The 18,492-nt window shown below is 42.4% G+C and overlaps 2 protein-coding genes across 2 annotated transcripts in view; one reads left to right on the top strand and one right to left on the bottom strand.

Moving 5' to 3' along the window:
• The window catches only part of LOC106637909 (cytotoxic granule associated RNA binding protein TIA1), a 539,236-nt gene that overhangs the window by 328,767 nt on the left and 191,977 nt on the right, over window positions 1-18,492 (bottom strand). The window lies entirely within an intron of this gene.
• LOC106637847 (phenoloxidase-activating factor 2-like) overlaps window positions 1-18,492 on the top strand; it is a 44,157-nt gene that overhangs the window by 10,633 nt on the left and 15,032 nt on the right. Inside the window, exon 2 of the mRNA XM_023391399.2 lies at window positions 14,450-14,508. The gene's annotated coding sequence lies outside the window, so the exon portion shown is untranslated. The remainder of the gene's footprint in view (window positions 1-14,449; window positions 14,509-18,492) is intronic.

Raw genomic sequence — 18,492 nt, 5'->3', positions numbered from 1 at the left:
GTATTTATAAGCGCGTTATTCGACCCCACGGCCCGCTAAACGGGAAGCGGGTAAGTTGAGCGCGGGTATTATCGATTGCATTCCTCAAATAATGATTAATATTAACGCTACGGCCTGCAGCGCGTGTTGGTGCTCGTGTGTGTGTGTTTGCACACGTACATTTTGCACGAAAACAGGGGAGAGTTAACTCGTTTGTGCTGAAAGTAACAACGATGCACTTTGAATGTGGATAATGTTGGAAAACGGGATGGGGAACGTTGTTGTTGTTGTTGCGTTATTTTATTTTTTAATTGGTTAGTTGTTTATTAATGTTTTATCAAGTATTATGCAGTCATGTCGATAGTTCGCGGCACAATGCCGATGTAACGAGTTTTTTTTTTTTTTTTTTTTTTTTTCATTGTTATTTTATCATGAAAAGTTTTCTGTGAAGTGCGTTTTAATTATAACTTTTTACCGATATCGGATGTTTTTTCGTGGGACCTCTGTTTTTATGCTTTTTATTTCATTAATCGACAACTGTTTTTAAATTAATTAATTCATTATCAATAGATTAGTGTATTGTTAACATTACTTCCGTTTCCTCAAGCATAGTGGAATGTACATTTTTTTCATATCATGTTCCGTTCTTCAAGAGAAAGTTAATGACCGGACATTATTGGATAGATAAGAGAAAAATATTATTTTGGTATCCGAAAAGAATTTTTCAATTATATAAATTGTTTTATGGAGTTTATCGGTAATCATATCCATTCGCATATGTACGTGTTAGTACGGCTGAACCTTCCAGCACTCCAACCCTCATACACATGTAGTTGGAACATGATGTACGATATGGTTTTATTATTTCTTAGTTCCGGTTTTTCCTCAAAGTGAAATCTGTCATCAAATTAATGGTGATAAAGTTGTTGAGTATTTTTTTAGTTAATGAACTTGCACCTCTACTTTTGCATCGATATCTCTAGTTAAACTATCTCCACCAGTGCTGATCTGTTTCTACTTCAAATATGTCCTCTCATCTGTGCTCCTCTATCGTTTCACTGTCTTTATGTCTGTATTGTTGATCTTTGCTTTCTCGCCTATGTATTTATTAGTTTCTATACATGTACTCTTTCTCAGTTTTAGTTTCGGGACCTTTTTTAATAAGAATTCTGTTATTCATCGAGTATATACGTGATAGTTTTGGATGTTTGACACCTTAGATTGTGACATTAGTTATTCAAATCATTATCAAACTATTTCAACTAAAATGTACGTGACGTTTAGTAAAACACGCTTGGCACCAAAGAAATGTCATGAAAAATTCATACAACAGAATAAGTGCGAGATAACGAAATACCGATGAAGACAATTTTTCTTAACAACGAAATGAGTAAACCTCATTTATCTAGTTGACTATTGAATAACTCTTCCACTACACCCACAGGATCCAAAGTCCACGTCCTGTCCCTCTCTTCTCCCGAGTAGCAGCTAACGCACTCACTTTGGCCTGTGAAGGACGTTTATTGGGAGTTTGGCGAAAGCTCACGTCGAGAGCTCCGGATGTTTTGGAAGACGAGCAGCCACTTCAAGGTCTGGAAAACGCATTCCTGAGGGGGGGGGAGCGAGCTTTGCACGTACAGTAAGAAAAGGGGGGGCAAGAAGCAACTCTCCCCCCTGAAGTGCCGATCTCGATGAGTGACGTGAGCCAGACACCATGAAATGCGGGTGGCGAGAAATTGAAGTTTGACGCCCGATCCCGGAATAAGCAGAGACGCGGATCTGTGTTTGCTCTTGTTATAAATAGGATTTAATAATCCTCTGGGTATGAAAGGCAAACTCAAAGTGAAATCGATCTCTACAACCTTGGGTATGGATAAGTTGGATGAAAACTATGGGTCACAATATGCATGAGATCAAAATACACCGCAATTAATAAAACTGATCTGATAAGGTGAGTGGTAGGGCTTTGTTATGTCTACAATGACAGCAAAACCACGCAAACGTCTCCGAGGCTAAAATACAGTGAGTCTAGCAAATACCGAGGCGGGTATCTCCTCGGACGCATAGCAAATGGTCGACGAGCGAAATTGCTCAAGTAAACGCGCTTACACAGCCAGTATCCTTTCGAGAAAGCCCGTACCTCGGCCAAGATGTTTTGCCGTCTTCGGTCCAAGTTTGCGTGCACAGGCAAACCGGCGTCACAGACAGAAAACCCCCGACTCTCTAATGAAACGGACGCTCGGCGAATTGCACTTCCAGATGTCGTACCTTAGGAAACTCGTGGTACCAGTTTAATCGCCCGGGCTTACCTATCTACTTGATGTCTTGATCATGACTTTATTGGTTTCAAGCGATTTTTATACAATCCCATTGAGTGGCTGATGGCTTTTATCACCGCAACATCTCACAAATATCAATGAAAATTCAATTCTTCTACAATGAAGGGGAAAGTTGAGCAAGTTACTGTTAATTGTATCTGTAAGTTCACTTCACTCGAATCCATTTCGAACCAGTGAAACGTGATCACACCACCAACAGTGGATCTCAACTGTCGAAGAATCCTTGTAATCCACAAAAAAAAAAAAAAAAAAAAAAAAGAAAACCTTAAAGACCATAGTTTTCTTGCTTCTAACTAATCTTGCTTCGGAACAAAACAACAATTTCGTCGTAAGGTTATCAAGTTGGCGTGCAGTGCAGCAGAACCAGCAGGGCTGAATCGGATCGATCTTGCGCGCCACCGCAAGTGAATATCGAATACTTGCCTGATTGCCATTTGAGCTTTGCATACCCGGGACGGCAGTAGTAACACTCGAGTGAGAAATGAAAATCCCGAAGGCATACGCGTTTGAAGGAGCTGGTGAAAGGTGACTCCAAGGGAAAAGAAAAAAAAAAAAGAAAGTAGGAAGGTCTCTTTGTCGTTTCGTTCTCGGACGACGAAATGCTGTTGCGACGAATTCCAACCGTCAATATTCAAATTCCAACGGAAAGGAGGCAAGCGTGTGCACCGACTTTGATCCTTCGAAGGTAATAACATTCTTTCGGTAGTGCTCGCTTTGCAAGGGAAAAGGAGATGTAAAAGTACTGGCGCAAAGGAAGAGAGGAGGTAAGCCAGAGTCGTGACTGGCCTGCTTTAACGCGGTGCACCGAGCTTTTGACACTACACTCGAGGGGTTGTAAGAAACAGCCCTCTAATTTGCCGTTTGTTATACGTATGTAGCAGCTTTGAGGCTATTTTTGGGGAATGTGATATTAATCTTGTCGATAAGATGAAAGGAGAGATTTTCTTGGGCTCGCACTTACGGTAAAGTTACCATCATATATTTGCTTCAGGATAGTATGTGGCATAATTGCCTTATAAATAAATTTTACAAAATAATTTTAAAAGTATATGGTTTCATTACGTAGCTATGAATAATTTTGCGTCCATCAAAAAAATTAAAAAAAAAATTCTTTTTTTTTATTATAAAGGTGTGAGTTTTGAGTGCCGCATCATCAAGGGGTTACACTACTGTACTCTAAATTTATGTGATTTCAGACATATTTGTATTGGAGTTTATGCAATTTAAGCAAAAATAATATTAACGATGAAAATAAAATTTTGCAAGAATTATCGGATAATACGTGACAAATTTTTTAACTACATTCAATCACTACATTACAAGAAATCTACTGTACAGTGACATACTTGATACATCACCCGACACTCGTGTCTTTTTAACACAAGAATTAATTCCGTGAAACGGTCCACTTTGGTTGTCCATGTCGACCGAATGGGATTGCTATCACGAATGGCTACACCCACCACAAACTAATTAAGCTTACATATTTAATATACCTCGGGATATCTGTTTTACTTCTGAAATTAGAAAAAAAAAAATTCATTTGCCGAAATAACGAAGGATCGGAAAACCAGGTGCCGTCCGGCTTCATAAATTATTTCCACTTTTTTACTTTTTTTTTTTTTTTTTTGGCACGTGGGCATGTGACATTTAATCTCTCTGGCTTCGATATGGCCGATTTTACTTTGGCCGAAATCGAGGGCCGTTATCCATACCCGTATACAGCGACATCGACGCAATATGAAAAATCCTCCTGATTTATTTCTGCCACTCTCAAATCCTCTACTACGTTTTGCATATAAAATAAAGGATATGTTTCAAGCGATTGCCTTTTTCCGTACTGGACCTCCATTGGGTTGGATTTGTACACCGAATTTTAATTTCCTGTATACTCAAAGAAGTGTATCTATGAACTGTAATTACGCGATTTTTTTAAATCACAAACAGGATGTTGCATCCGCCCTAATAAAGCATCTCTTAGAAAAAAATCGAGTTAGTGTCCCGCGAAACGCATTTACGACATGGGCTGCCAATAACCTTAATGCCACGCGTGCCATTCGATTCTTAACGGCGCTCGCTCTCCACCATTAAACCCCTTGATATTGTTATTAACTAGCTGCTCGGATCGTAAAATTCACGTAGTAAAATCTGACATCGTCGGATCCACCGCCACTTCTACATGGAGTCTCTTAAACGCCGTGGCAATACGAAGGGAGAAAATGAAAAAGCCGTCGTCACATGGGCATTTATCGTGCATAAAAATCCATCGGACGAAATTTATCATCCATCGAACGGCTACAATAAACTCGTGGCTTATCCTTCTGGTCCTCCACGAGGTATCATCTTGCCTTTTACGCTCGTGCTCGCGAAACAAAGGCAGATGACCCGAATCCCACTTTTAGCTACGTTATTCTTGTAAACCATGGGTATCGAGGTTTATGCATGCACGGTATGCACTGACGACTCCGTTCACGGCATCCTCGAGATCTCGCGGTATCCGAGAGAAAAGTACATTTTTTTTCCTCACTACTAATGGTATCGTTGTAAAGGTAATGGCCATTTTTTGTCACCGGAGTTCAAGGGTTTTCGAAGCTTGTATTCACTGGTTGCGTTCGATACCTGTTGTCTAGACAAGTAGGATTAGTCGAGTAGAAAAGAAACTCTGAAAAGCTATCAGGGGACACGACGTTGGCCTTTCACCTTGTAGAAATTTATTTTACGATGAACATAAGGTCTTGCACACAAGATTCATGCGAGTAAATTTTTTACTCGTTGGTTTGCAATATTTCTCAACAATTCGATGCAAATGAAAGTCTGTAGTCATGGGTAATATATTAAACAAATAAACACGGAACAAAACCGTAGTTTCAGTCAAACCCTCGAGATTTCCAAGCTTGAAAACAAAATGTGCAGGACCAAACCATGCTTCATGCAAAATATCGCGGAAGGCAACATTTGAGTATATTTCGAGCTCTCGTGCATCAGTCATGTATTCCCAGGACGATTTTTGACGCACGCCAAACGTTCCACGGCTTTTTGCGAAAAGAAACTTGGAGCATCTTAGCTCACACGTATAGAATGGACGAGTCTTTGGTGCAACATTGATGAGAGATTTTGCGAGTGAAGTACACGAGGACGGGAAACCAGCAGCATAAAAATGCGAGTCCACGCGACGACAAAAAATGATGACAGAGCGCAAGGTACGTCGATGCAGGTGTACACCGGAGGTAAAGGATACGAGAGCCGAAAGACACTGTACTGCTAAAAAAAAAAAAAAAAGGAAGACGCGGAGCGAGCACGTTCGAAGCAAAGGTTAAAACGATAAGGGCAAAAGAGAGAGAGGCGGAAAGCCTTTGCGAATCGCTACGTGGGAAGAGGAGACTGACGTGGGTGGAGATAGCTTAGCTGCTCAATAAAATAGAGGCCGAAACAAAAAGCCATCCCGAAACATCGGCTAAAACTTTCATGCGTGCAGATGCCTTTCAAAAGAGAAAAGAGAGAAAGAGAGCGCAGTCAGCATATCCATCTATCCGCCCACTTCTCCCTGTCCCTCAATCCGCGTCGAGTTTTATCTACACGCGAAATTCTTCTCGTGCATGTGCCTTTTTTAAAAATGTACGTATAGTAGCGCTTTTTGCCTCTTCCCATCATCCCCTTTGACTGCACATCCGTACGCATATGCGTGGATACACAAGTTGGTATTCGTTTCTTTTTTTTTTCCCCTCGTCTGCGTATACTTGCAGCAGTCCCGTGCCTCGTGCACGACGCGAGGTTAAGAAAAAGACAATAGGGTGGACGGGCGGGCGCATCAATCTCGCTCAGTTTTTCGCTGAACAAAAGTACCCCGTGAGCGCCTAAACAAGATGAATTTCTTCCTCGAGAGAGGGACAGGTGGAGTACTTTATGGCTCCCGAAAGTGAATTATGACGAAGCAGCCGAGGCTTTGAGGATCATCGTTTTCTTGTTTTTTTTTTTTGTGCTTTGCTACCCTCTGTTTTAACTGCCCTGTTTGGCTGTTGACGTGCAGCGATACGGGAGAGAGGTGTATACACCTGCGACGAGAAGTTCAGCAAAATGCCAGAGGACGCGTGCAATACCAATACTCGGACCATTACTGTCGAGCGCATCCGACGTATCAATGGTATGGGGGATAAAAACAAAGTGCAACTTTAGCAGTTTGACGGGAATGGCCTCCGACTTCTTTTCCGGGAGGGTACAAAACAACGGGTTCTCTCCGCGCAAAAAAAAGCGAGCGAGGGACACATGTAAAACAGCCGACAAGGACAGCACCGTAGCCGTGCCGATAAGTGTGCGCAGCTGTACGTGGAAGCTCGCAGGAACAAAAGGAGCTTGGCCTCCCGTGGGACACCTTTACCTTCCGCCGGGTGGATGGAAAATAGGGAGGGAGCGATAACGGGTTCTTAGCCCAGTGGGAGGATTCGGCCTCCCCGTCGCTCGCTGCAGGCTCTCGGCTGGTGAAATTAGCCGATGCCAAGGGGGAGACGTTTCGAGCTCTTGCTGCAGGTTTTTGGTGCCGAGAGATCTATCCATTTCTCTCTTGTTGCAAAATACGCTCGTTTAGTGACTTTATCTACAAAACACGAGCTTAATTATTTCATTAATATATTCTTTTACCTGGTTTGCTATGCGTCCGCAACGTTTGTTTCGGTACCTCCCGTGACGTCCAACGCCTAAAGTAAACCAACACAAAGGATCGGATCAACAATAATATACTTTTGAAAAAAAGCATCCCTCGCAAAATAATGTTCTAAAACAACGTATCGAAGCGACAGTCGCACACGTGCACGCCAAAGTAAACGTTACTCCGAGCCCCGAGCAAACAGTAAATTTCATTCCGGAATAAACGACGCGGTTATAATGACGCTACCTCAAATGCGCATATTCGCGGTGGCTTTCGTTTCGCAAGCTCAACGTGAAATAACAACGACAATTACCGTCGAAATACCAGAGATCCAAAATAAACAATGTCCTTTTGCTGTAACTAAACATTTGCGGACGAACGCGATCCATGACTTTCGGGTATTTTTGTAAGACCCGATTCTCTATTGTAAAAATATGACCATCTAAATGTTTGATTATAAAAGTAAAATCATAACCGTAAATAACAACTGATTGATTTAGTTGTGGTTAGCATACGCTGGAAATCGCTGTCCTATCCTCTTTGTGCAGATTTGGCCGAGTCGATCATCGTGGGTAACTCGTACAAATATTTTTCTTGGTATGCACAAACGTCCTGTCAACGGGGGGGGTAGTTTTTTTACATAGAAGATCATGAGTTTAAAACAGGCCGAAAGTGTTCAAGTTGAAATAACCATACGCATCGTAGGCCAACTCTTGCATCCCTTATCTCTCATCCGGTTATCCTTCCTTCTCCTCCGAAAAATCCAAGAAGCCCATATGAATTCCTCTCCGTACCCCTCGCTCCTCTAACTTATTGATGAAGCAGTTCGCGCCCTCCACTCTCCTCACGCCTCGATCATAAAAGTTTCACCCGAATCCCCGATGCAAGTGCAGATTAAAAACATCAAATCCCCGGAATTGGAGGGCAGCGCGGGCGCAATCCATCACGCGCTTTCGTACTTTTAAAAAACAACACCGGCTCTCCATAAATAATTCCCGCTCGCACGGCAATTTCCCCCTGCGACCCTCTTCTTCCACACACCTGCCGAGACGGGAGTTTGCGTCGTCCTCGAGACGAGGCCAAAAGTTCCTTCGGCAGCCGCGTGGCGTGTAAGAAGGACGAGACTCCGTGGACCTCGCGGTGCGTCGAGCGGAGGAGTACGAAACGACGCCCGTGGGAACGACACTTGCCGAGTCGCCCTCGGGAGCTCGTGTAAGTTTATGCAGCGGAGGAAGGGTGGGTGCTTTTTTAATCCCTCTCGTTGTATTTTCTGGGCGGGGGCGTGTGGAGCTCTCCGCTCTACGATTACTTATCCGCGCGGGCTTAATTGGCCGTTTGACGACAAGGGGTTCATTAGCCCGCTGCGCGCGTATTTTACTTCCTTTTGAGGGGCGAGTGCCTGTTGGTGCTGTTAACACGGCTTAATTTTCAACCGAGTGTCGTATGAGGGTTTTGCGCGTTGTGAAAACATTGGAGGGCTTCCGTACGGTCCATGTAGCCAAGTGGCCGACGTCTGACCAAACTCGGACTGTTTCACTGATGTGTAGTCAAACCTCCCAAACGAAATTTTTCTCACCTCTTACCTATTTAATTTTTGACTTGCAAAACTAAAATTTTCTTTCACTTTGCCTGACTATCACTTGGTTCCCGTAAAAATAATTGGAACAACGAATTTTATTTAGCTAATAATGGATGATTTCACGCGTGCACGACAAATGTAGTCAAGTAATACACGCTTGCTTGTCGTATCAAACACGATAACCAGTAGAAATAAACCGTGTACATTATTTAATTTTATTGTTCTTGTTTGTATTATATAGTCTATTGAAAGGGCAGAAGCCGTGGTTTATTGAAAATGTGTGCCTAAACGTAAAAAAGACAAAAATCATCAAAGTAGAATGGATGTTGTTTAAGAAAATGGATTGTAATATTTCTCGCAATGGTGACTGTATTTTTTTATGAAATTCAATAGAACCAAGTAGAAAGGAAAGGACACGGGACTCTTTGTTTGACACCCGAACATCACAGCAAAGTATTGACTTACCTACCTTCATCCAAACAACGGCACACTCCGATAGAAGCCGATCGCTCTCTCGTATCACAAAACGCTCGTATACGATTCAACCAATGAAACCAATACTCTTGACAATCTATATTCGTATGGATTATACAAGCGATAACCCTTGTTAGAAAAAGTACAACAGCTGTGCATAACCCGTAAGAGCTTCACGAGTCTTTCTCCCAGTCGCTAATAAATCAGTATCACGAATGAAAAAGAAAAAAAAAAAAAAAAAAAAAAAAAAATGAAAGAAAAAAGATACAATGGAAACAGGATGAAAAATCAATACTCCCAGGAATGCTTCGCAGCTGTTTGCGCTCGTAAATCCTTCTTCGTTGTGTATAACTGTAAAACGTATGGGCAAAGAAAGAGCTACAGCCGTTCCCTTGACGCGGACAGAGGGACGGAAAGAGCGAGTTAACCTGCCAACTTAACGGATTACACGCGCAAATGTCAAACGTATCTCGCGCCCGTATAAACGCGCACAGCGTGACTGATCCCACTTTATGACCATTGTCGCTGAACACTCGGATTATCGACCCTCTCTCGCCTCGCACGTAAAACACCCTTTGTTGTTTTTTATTCTTTTTTTTTTTACGGCTTATTACCTTGCTATGTTCCTTCTTAATCTTCTGACGAACGATTCGCCATTCCGTTACTACTGTCCTCCACCCATTTGCATTGAAGCAAAGACTGGCTATGCTGAGTTATGGTGACGCTTTTACGCTTCGTTTGCGAATTATTGAGCCAAGATCATAAATTCGCGATCTCGGAGTTGAGAGTCGGGAAGAATTTTCAAATATACGGCCATTGGCAAAGGGAGTTTGGGGGACACCTTTCGATTGATCGATCCATTTTTCAAGTCGTACGAATTTCACCTACTGCACGATCCGTCAGTTTGTTCTAACGACGCGCAATTGAGTCGAAAAAAAGAATTTTTGTTATTCAAAGCCCATTTAAGGGGATTAAAAACTCTGTAACGTTTAAACGGGAGCTACATACTATTGGCACCTCCTATACTCTGGTTTCATTCGCAATTTGACCGTTTCATTTCCTCCTCCGTTTAAATTACTGTTCGGTCGCAAGAACCACCTGTAAAGTCGCAAAAAACCCATGGATACCTTCTTCCCCGAGCGAGCTTGCACGCCCAGTCCAAGCTTCGATAATTCCACGCCGCTTCGCGATAAAGATTCCAATGGCACCCCGTAAATTATACTCAGCCCCAGCCGTCCGAGTGACACTGGGAGAGCCGGGCGTGCATTATTGGGAAGAGGTGGGGCTGGGCCGGTGCATCACCGACGTACACCGATGGGGTGGACAGGGGACGTCGGGACGTGAGAGTTTTGCCGGAAAGAATCTGGGTTGCGACACTCGCGCACGTACGGGCCGTCGAACTCGGGCCATCTCTCTCTCTGGGCTTCGTCCGGGGGAGTCTCTGGGATCGGGACGCGAATAATTGAACGCTTGAATATTCACTCGGCCAGGGGGAGGGTGACCGGATGAATAAAGTATGCAATAAGAGGAGACAGCCGGGATTCTTTGAGCAATTCGTTCTTTCCGGCAAAGTGGGTTAGGAGGGTCGGGGGTGTGTATCGAATGCGGGGTTTTCTCGCACGCGCTTGCTCTGGTGCTCGTAATCATTGATGAGCGGAGGTGCTGCGAGAACATTTCGTGGGGGACAAGTGATTTTGCGCCTTGCTATTGGCGAAGGCGATTTTGAGGATGCAAGTGTGGGTGGAAATTTGACACGTATGTGTTTGGTCGCTCTGTCTAAATGCATTTCATCGGAACTTCGTCGATGGGGATCGAAAAATTAATGATTATTGAAATCAAAAGTCATCAATTTTGACAATGGTCCGTGTATGTGAGTGTTTAGCTCCGAAATCAAATATGATTCGCTGTCTGTGATTTTTTATGGTTAAAAGAAGATTGACTAGCAAAACTATGATTTAGTATAGCTCAAAAGTAAACAATACGATTTTTCTTCATTAAACTTTTTCATTTTTAAGTTGACATGTTGCATTTGCGTGCAGTTAAGAAAAGTCATCGAAACAATCTGATAAAAATTCTCAAATTTAAAAAAAAAAAATTTTTGAGCCATAATATATTGTTATTATAAGGCAAGCAAAGTATAACAATCTTCAGTTGACTGGCTTAAATCACTTGGTAGAGAGTGAGCTATGTAATTGTATAGAAATAGGCACGAGACAATGACACTATACAAATATATTTATGTAAATACCCGTAAAATCCATTCTAAAATATGCAAATGAAACAGATCAAGAAATTTGAACACAGGAGTCTTGTTTTTTTAACTTTTCAAAAGAAATATTTTTCTTGTACTCCACTAATCGTTTTATATTACAATAGTCGTTATTCATATACAAAAACAAATTCATACACCTTTCAAATAGTGATATTGGGTTATTGAAAGAAACGTTCCATAATGGTATACGGATAAAACCAGTGATTGAATTATTTTTATGTACAAAATTAAATAATTAAGTAAAAATTTTTGAAAAATTTCTCCTATCACGCTATACATTTCACGTACGAAGTTACATCTTTCTATATAATAAAGGATATAACCTTATGAGTACGAATTACTTTAAACAGTCAGTTTTTATCTTGTCAAAGCTTTCGATTTTCTTGTTGATTAAGAAAGTTAATGGAAGATAGTATCCGAAGGAGAAATGAAAGACATTTTCCGGAAAATTAAAATTAAAGTTTGGAACAAAAGTACATATTTATTTTCCATGCAGTGCCCAACATAAGCCGCATAAACCATGAAAACCACCCCCTTCAAACGCAACGTATCCGAAGACTATTAGAACCAAATGCAATCCCATGCCCAAGAGCCTCGAAACGTGCATCGAAAGAATCTCTACCAAAATCCCTTCCAAATCCATCCTCGACCCAAAATATCGCACCCTTTCCCTTCCATTCGAAGCAAAGCCACAGCACGACCCGAGACGCTCGAGCCGCACTGATGAAAACCCTCTCTGTCTCTTAAAAAGTACTCCTCGCCCCCCCAAGCCCTCTCTCCTCGGCTCGTCCATTTCTCTCTCTCTTGGAAGAGAGAGAGAGAGAGGGCACGAAAATTCGGCCGACACGATTGGCCAGCAGCAAGGCCGGGAGGCTGCGCCGCGTCCGAGGCCAGGAAGCGCGATATTGGCGCGGGACGGGGCGAAATGTCGATTGGCGGGCGGGCGGGGCCAGGCTCTGTTTCTCTCTTGCGGCGCAAGCTCGCAAACTGGCCTCCCCCTCCGAGAATTTCCCTCTCTCCCTCTCCTCTTTCGGAAAAAAGCCCAGAATGTGGGTCGCTATCGAACTCTTTCTCCCCCCACCCACCCTCTCTGTTCCCGCAAGCTCAGTCGGTACCAACCACCCCAAGACTCGAGCCGTCGTTGTTTTTGTTTTTCCACGACACGACTTTGCGGAAACTTACCTGGTGGCGTTTCGGCCTACAGCCACCCACGGCTGGTCCACTTCCCCCGTTCTTCGCCCGCACCCCTTCCGCGTCTTCCTCCGATGTAGCTATGAGGAGGACGTGGGTCTTGGCCGCCCACCAGGTGCCCCCAGTAGTTTCCAGCACTGAAACGCCGCGATAATGGCGGCTCGGGGCTTCCGTTGAGCTCACAATTTTTCCTTCACGGAATATTCGTGTGTTATAGTCATATACTCGGAATATTTTGATGAATTCACTAGTGACGATCATCAACAATCGTCACTGTGGTAAAATCACTTGGGGGGGTGTTAAACCGTACCTTGATGAACCATACTATCAGAGGACGTACAGCAGATTTACCAACTCACTGATCAACTCCAATGGAGGAAAAAAAAAAAAAAAAAAAACCCTTGTATCCCTCGGCCAGCACCATTCACTGGAGCTAAACGAGGAGCTTAACGATACTTTCCTCGTGCAGAGCTCGGGTGTACGGTTAGCTCATTCGATTAGCAATATAAACGTCATACTCGCACATCACCACCAACTCCTCAGCGCCACTCCTCTTTCTGAGAAGCTAATGCAGTTCGGAGAGAGCTGGGCTCGAGTAAAACACGACGCTGGCACATGTAACTTTCCCCGTCCCGAAACCGTACAAATTTAATTACTCCCGCCCCGTGGCATGGCCATCGGCCCTTTTTATTCCCCCGCATTTATTATGCGGCGCGCGTGCCCCCTTTGCCGAAGTGGTGCCTTATCATTTATTAATTTGGAAAACTTTACAGCCATAACCGCGATACCGACGCACACCCCTCGTTTGCGTTTGCTTTACGACCCGAGCGCAATTATTCACGTGTACTCCGGCCGCAAGCTCGCGACATTCGCTCCGTGGATCCCTCCCGGGCTCGGGGGGGCTTGGGTGCCGAATCGGAGTAATTTGTTTTTCATCCCCTACGCCATTCAGTGATGAACATGTGTGTATCAGGGGCTTGGACGATTTTTCGCAACCTTTCGCGATCTCTCTTTTTTTTTGTTTTCTACTTGCTGGGCCAAAAAGCGTGGCACGCTTGGGGTGGAAGGGTGGTGGCTTGGATTGCGGGACTATTGGAGCACTGAAAAGTGCATTTAGTGAAAAGACTGCTCTGAAAATTTTGTTTTTACCATTTATCCGAGTTTCCTTCTTGAATTTCTACACCCACGCACACTTTGGTAATAATCACGTCCATACTTTCTGTCATTATGATTTTCACTATCTAGCCTTATTGAATCCATTTTTTTTTTTTTTAATATCGCTCAGTTTGGTAGAGTTACCAAAATAATTGATGCATCACTGATTTGACTGTTACTAAGGCACTTGACTGTACTGCTGTCATATCATTAATTTCACAAGCATATAGACTTCAATCGCACGCTTTCAGTGTGGTGTTTATATTTATTGAGGGTCTTAAAGTCTGTAGCTGAAAGAATAAACTAAAATATGATTATAACCACATTGGTACATTATTTATTCCAAGCTTACCAAATTATTTTGAAGAAATTTAAAAAAATGGTCTTTGTCTTCTCATCGATTTGAAAAGTTGATCTAAATTACAAACGAGTCGTATGGTAAATGGTATTTCTCAACCAGCGCTTAAATTACCCAAGTCCTTCTTGTAGTGCTGGATTAAGAATAACGTGCAAAGGAGATGACGCACAAGAAGTTAGCCACTGGCCCTCGCCACACTACCATTGCTAATTATGTTTTTTTCAATCATTATTTTTATGATGCATTATTTTTCATCTAAAGAAAAACCAATTAAGTATAGGCAACTATTGCATCATTTTAACGAATATGTTATTACCACTTCGATTGGCATCTGTTGTCCATCGACGAGTTATAAATATAATAATTCATTTCAGTGCAAAAAATATTTCAAAATGTATGTAGGAAATGTTACGCTTTTCATACATTTTATTTCAACAAAACATTTATGTTTTTGTTTCAGGAAGTAACAAACAAGAAGAGACCATAAAAACCACATTTTCTGCAGTACTCAAGGAAAAAGTGAGTACAACATCCATTAACCCATCAAATATATTTCCCGAGAACTTGTACACCCGCAAGTTTGCAGCTCCAACGAAGAAGTTCACTTCCCCCGCGAGTATATTCCCGAGGACGACTACTGCAACCTTAGCGTCTCTAATTCAAGTTTTCTCTTAATTATTAATTAGCGAAAATCCCCCCCCCCTTGCCATCCCAAGGAGTATTATGCGAGCAAGTTTGGCTCATCTGAGGCAGTTTCCGCCGTCTATACCCATCACCTCGGGTCCCGGAGGACTTTGCATTGCGGACTCTCTCGATACCTATCTATACTTCCGGTGCTCAGTGCCAACGCACTTTGTTCCCCGAGCGAGGGGTGGGGGAGGGCGATTGCTTTTTTTTACGCTCTTCTTTTTTCACCTACCCGAGGGACTTGTTTTCTTGCGCGAGCAAATTAGGAAAATCTTCGGGGCTAATTACCGGTGCTGCAGTTAGACGCTGTTTTGGGATCAAGTGTCTCTGTTGCTGCCGGGGCTCGTGAAAGTAATTGGGTTTGCAAATAAGTTGGGGGAGAGCTATTTGAATTCAAAGGAGCTTAACTATGGCATTTTGTTTCGTTTTTTTGTTGTTTTCTTTTTCTCTTTCCTGGTGGCTATTTAAGAAACTGAACAAGGGATGACTAAGAAATACGTGATTGTGGATGAACAACTTAAAATCAAGTAATAGTGGATCAATAACAGTATTTTTTAGAAAATAAAACGTATTGCACTTTAAAAAAGAAAAAAGTGTTTGAGAAAATTTTTTATTTGTATCGGTCTAGTACTGCATCACAAGTGGTAATGGAAAACGAAAATGTTTTAACAAAAATAATAAATCGCACTTAAACCAAAAACTTTTGTTTCAAAGTATTTGAAAATCTGTAATGTAATTGTTTTCAAGCCCATTTTTTACAAATATATATGAATTTCAGTTTAAAACATTTGAGTCATTCACCTAAATTATCTTCTTGAGGATGATCCAACAATAAATTGACACTTTGAATGTTTAGTAATCAGATCAAACAACGTATTCATTTCCATAAATACGGATGACTTGTCGAAGCGACTGGTCACAAAAAAGCTGGTTTAGCAACAGTAAGCCACGAGTTTTCGACAAACTCCTCTTCTGTTGCACTACACAGTAGAACGTAGAGAATTACCACCGCTTACAACTTTATACCCATACAAAAATAATAAGAGAAAATACAGCTACTTAGAAGCAGAAATTTGAGATCAAAAAAGTTATAAAGCCATTCGAGGGAACGAGATTAACTGGGGGATGAATCAAACTCGCAATTAAACGTGCACGAGTGATAAAAATGTTTTACAAATTCAAAAACTGCGGACCCACGCGTTTCTTGGTCTGACTTTTAGTGTGCACGATTTTTTCTTCCTCTTACATTCCAAAGTGTACAATCGTTTCTATGTCTGTGAAATGTTTTTTCTTTTTTTCAAAACTGAGTTTAGCACTAAATTTTTAATGAATCCCCATTTGAATAATATTGACATGAAATTTCACGAGATGAGGAACATCTTAAATTTCGGCCACTTTTAATAAAATAATGACTTTTACGTGGCCTTAAGGAAAATCCAGATCTTATTAATATAAACTAGTTGCCTCCTGTCAAAGGCCGTGAAATAACACGTGTAAAACTGAAAGAAAAAAATTATTGCACAACCGAATATTGGGAACAATGGAAGTACCCAAACACGTAGATTTGTACACCGTGTCGCGTAAAGACCGAAACCTGATATTCGACATCCATTAGGCGGGAAATAATGTAAATGCGGACAGAAACTGATATTTCTATGCTCGAGTAAGAGGCGCACACGTCGTTCGTGGGTTAGCGCGTACAATTAAACGAACCGCGAGGGAGGCAGGGGAGCAGGAGGCTAAAACGGTATCTCGTTACTCGGGACGAAAGGCGAGAGGGAGGGAAATCCACCTCTATGTAATTTCGATGCTGATACACTTACAGGTGTGGGACTCGGGGAATACATTAGAGCGCCGGTTTTGGAGAGCCAGGGTGGCTCACGTATATCATATACACGTGTATACGTTCAGCTCGGGCTTGCTGATCTCGTTGGCTGTTCGGAGCTTTTGTGCCGCGGGTGGGCTTTAGCGTGGACTGTCATTCGTTGAATTTAAATTTATTGTCCGTCCTTTGCACGGTGGAAAACTGGTTAGTAACGTAACCGGCGTTAAGGGGCTTCCACCTGTTGGCAGTGAAGGGCCATTATATTTTCTTGGAAAAAACCTTTTCTCGTGATGCTTTGTGGTTCACCTGTTCAATTGTACTTGAAAGCCACTATTCATTCTTATACTTACACGTGAAAGCTCAAAGTACTTTTAAACTCAAATTTTTAACGATTTCAAAACTGTTTCTTTCACTGCCTTTATGAATTTTTCTCCAATACTGCACAATGATTTAAGGTCATTTGGTATGGTTTTATTGTTGATACAATATTCGAGTCAACCCACAAACTGATGATAATCATATTTAAAGGGCAGAAATGACGAAATTTAGTATTGCCAGTACTGGCCATATCACACTTTCAATTAAAAAATCACCCCTAAAATTAAAATCATGATTAAAACATGCATTCACTCATAGCAAACTTTAATTATACTATCCCGCAATAATTTCATGGGATTGTCCTATGGTATCGACAATGTTTATGGATAAAAGGTTTGATTTCACCCTTTCATCATTCCATCCAAAAATTTTCTGTACTGAAATTGCTCTTCACAAGCAGTATGCAAAAAGTCCCTCCAAGTCGATAGTGGCGCAAGAAAGAGAGAGAGAGAAAGAGGAAAAAAGGTATAAAGTGTACGCAAGGCTCATCAAGCAGTACAGCTGGCGAGGGTATCTGGGTCGAGCCTCTTAACGATCCCAGAGCCGCGTGTACTCAAAGATGTATGAAATCGCACACCGCAGTGCGAACCGGCACTACCTGTAATACCCCCGTATACACGCGTGGTATGCGCGATATAAGCTCTCCCCCTCCGATAGCTGGCGCTAATGCAACTCGAGTCCTCGAAACGCGGGGGGAGGATAGTCACGAGAGCGCGACATCCGTGTTGAGAGCTGTACGTGTACGTGCGTGTGCAGGGAGAAAGAAGGGGGAAAAAGAAAAGAAAAGGTTTCGCAAAAGTTTAATCGGTTTTCTCCGATCTTTGGACAAACGCTTGAGTTTCTTTTCGCTCAGCCTCTTGTTTTCGTTTCTTTCGTCGAGAGGTTTTCCCGACACCTGCACCACCAATAGAGGAAAATCCAAATGTAATGCCGACAGAAGAGGACATCGGCATCCAGTCGTGGAAATAAACACAAAATGCACGATCTCATAGAATTTGTAAAAAAGCTTTTCGTCCGATTTCGCCTTGAAAACGTCCAATAAGGTATGCCCTTTGCCCCCCGATCCCACCCTCCGCGTCGGTGCCCATATAATCGTAAATTTACAAAGCTCAACAACTAAAGCCGGCCTGTCACTCCGTTTCCGCGCAACGACCATATACTGATTTGCCGCGTCGGAAAATTGGTAAATCTGTTTGCAGTGCAGACACGCTCACTCGTTTGCCTTTGTTCGACGATGCTTTGTGATGGGCGCGTTTGTGCGTATATCTAGAGTCGAATAAGCTCGAGGCTTTCACGGGCAAAGAGAACCACCCGGGCGCCGTAAGACAGTTAATAATGCAAGTATCTCCCTTTCACGTGAAAGGACGACCATTCGGTGTGTGTGTGTGTGTGTGTTTGTTGTTGGTAATGCCACTAGGCGCGCACTGTTTTAATCCCTATAACGTGACAGGATAATTACCGAAACCGCGCGTGTTGGGCGTATTTATGCTTTCGTTACGTCCACGAGTGTAAGGGAGGTTGAGTTATCACCTCGGGAGAGCAGTTTCGTAATGGGATCAGTATACGTGTTTTTTTTTTTTTTTTTTTTTTTTTTTAATCCAAAGTTGATGTAT

Source organism: Copidosoma floridanum, unplaced genomic scaffold, assembly GCF_036245765.1.
Source record: "Copidosoma floridanum isolate Cflo_tuat_1 unplaced genomic scaffold, Cflo_Japanese_pri ptg000021l, whole genome shotgun sequence".
Lineage (NCBI taxonomy): Eukaryota > Metazoa > Arthropoda > Insecta > Hymenoptera > Encyrtidae > Copidosoma > Copidosoma floridanum.
Note: the sequence above shows the minus strand (reverse complement) of the source record. Positions and strands in the feature narration are given on the sequence as shown.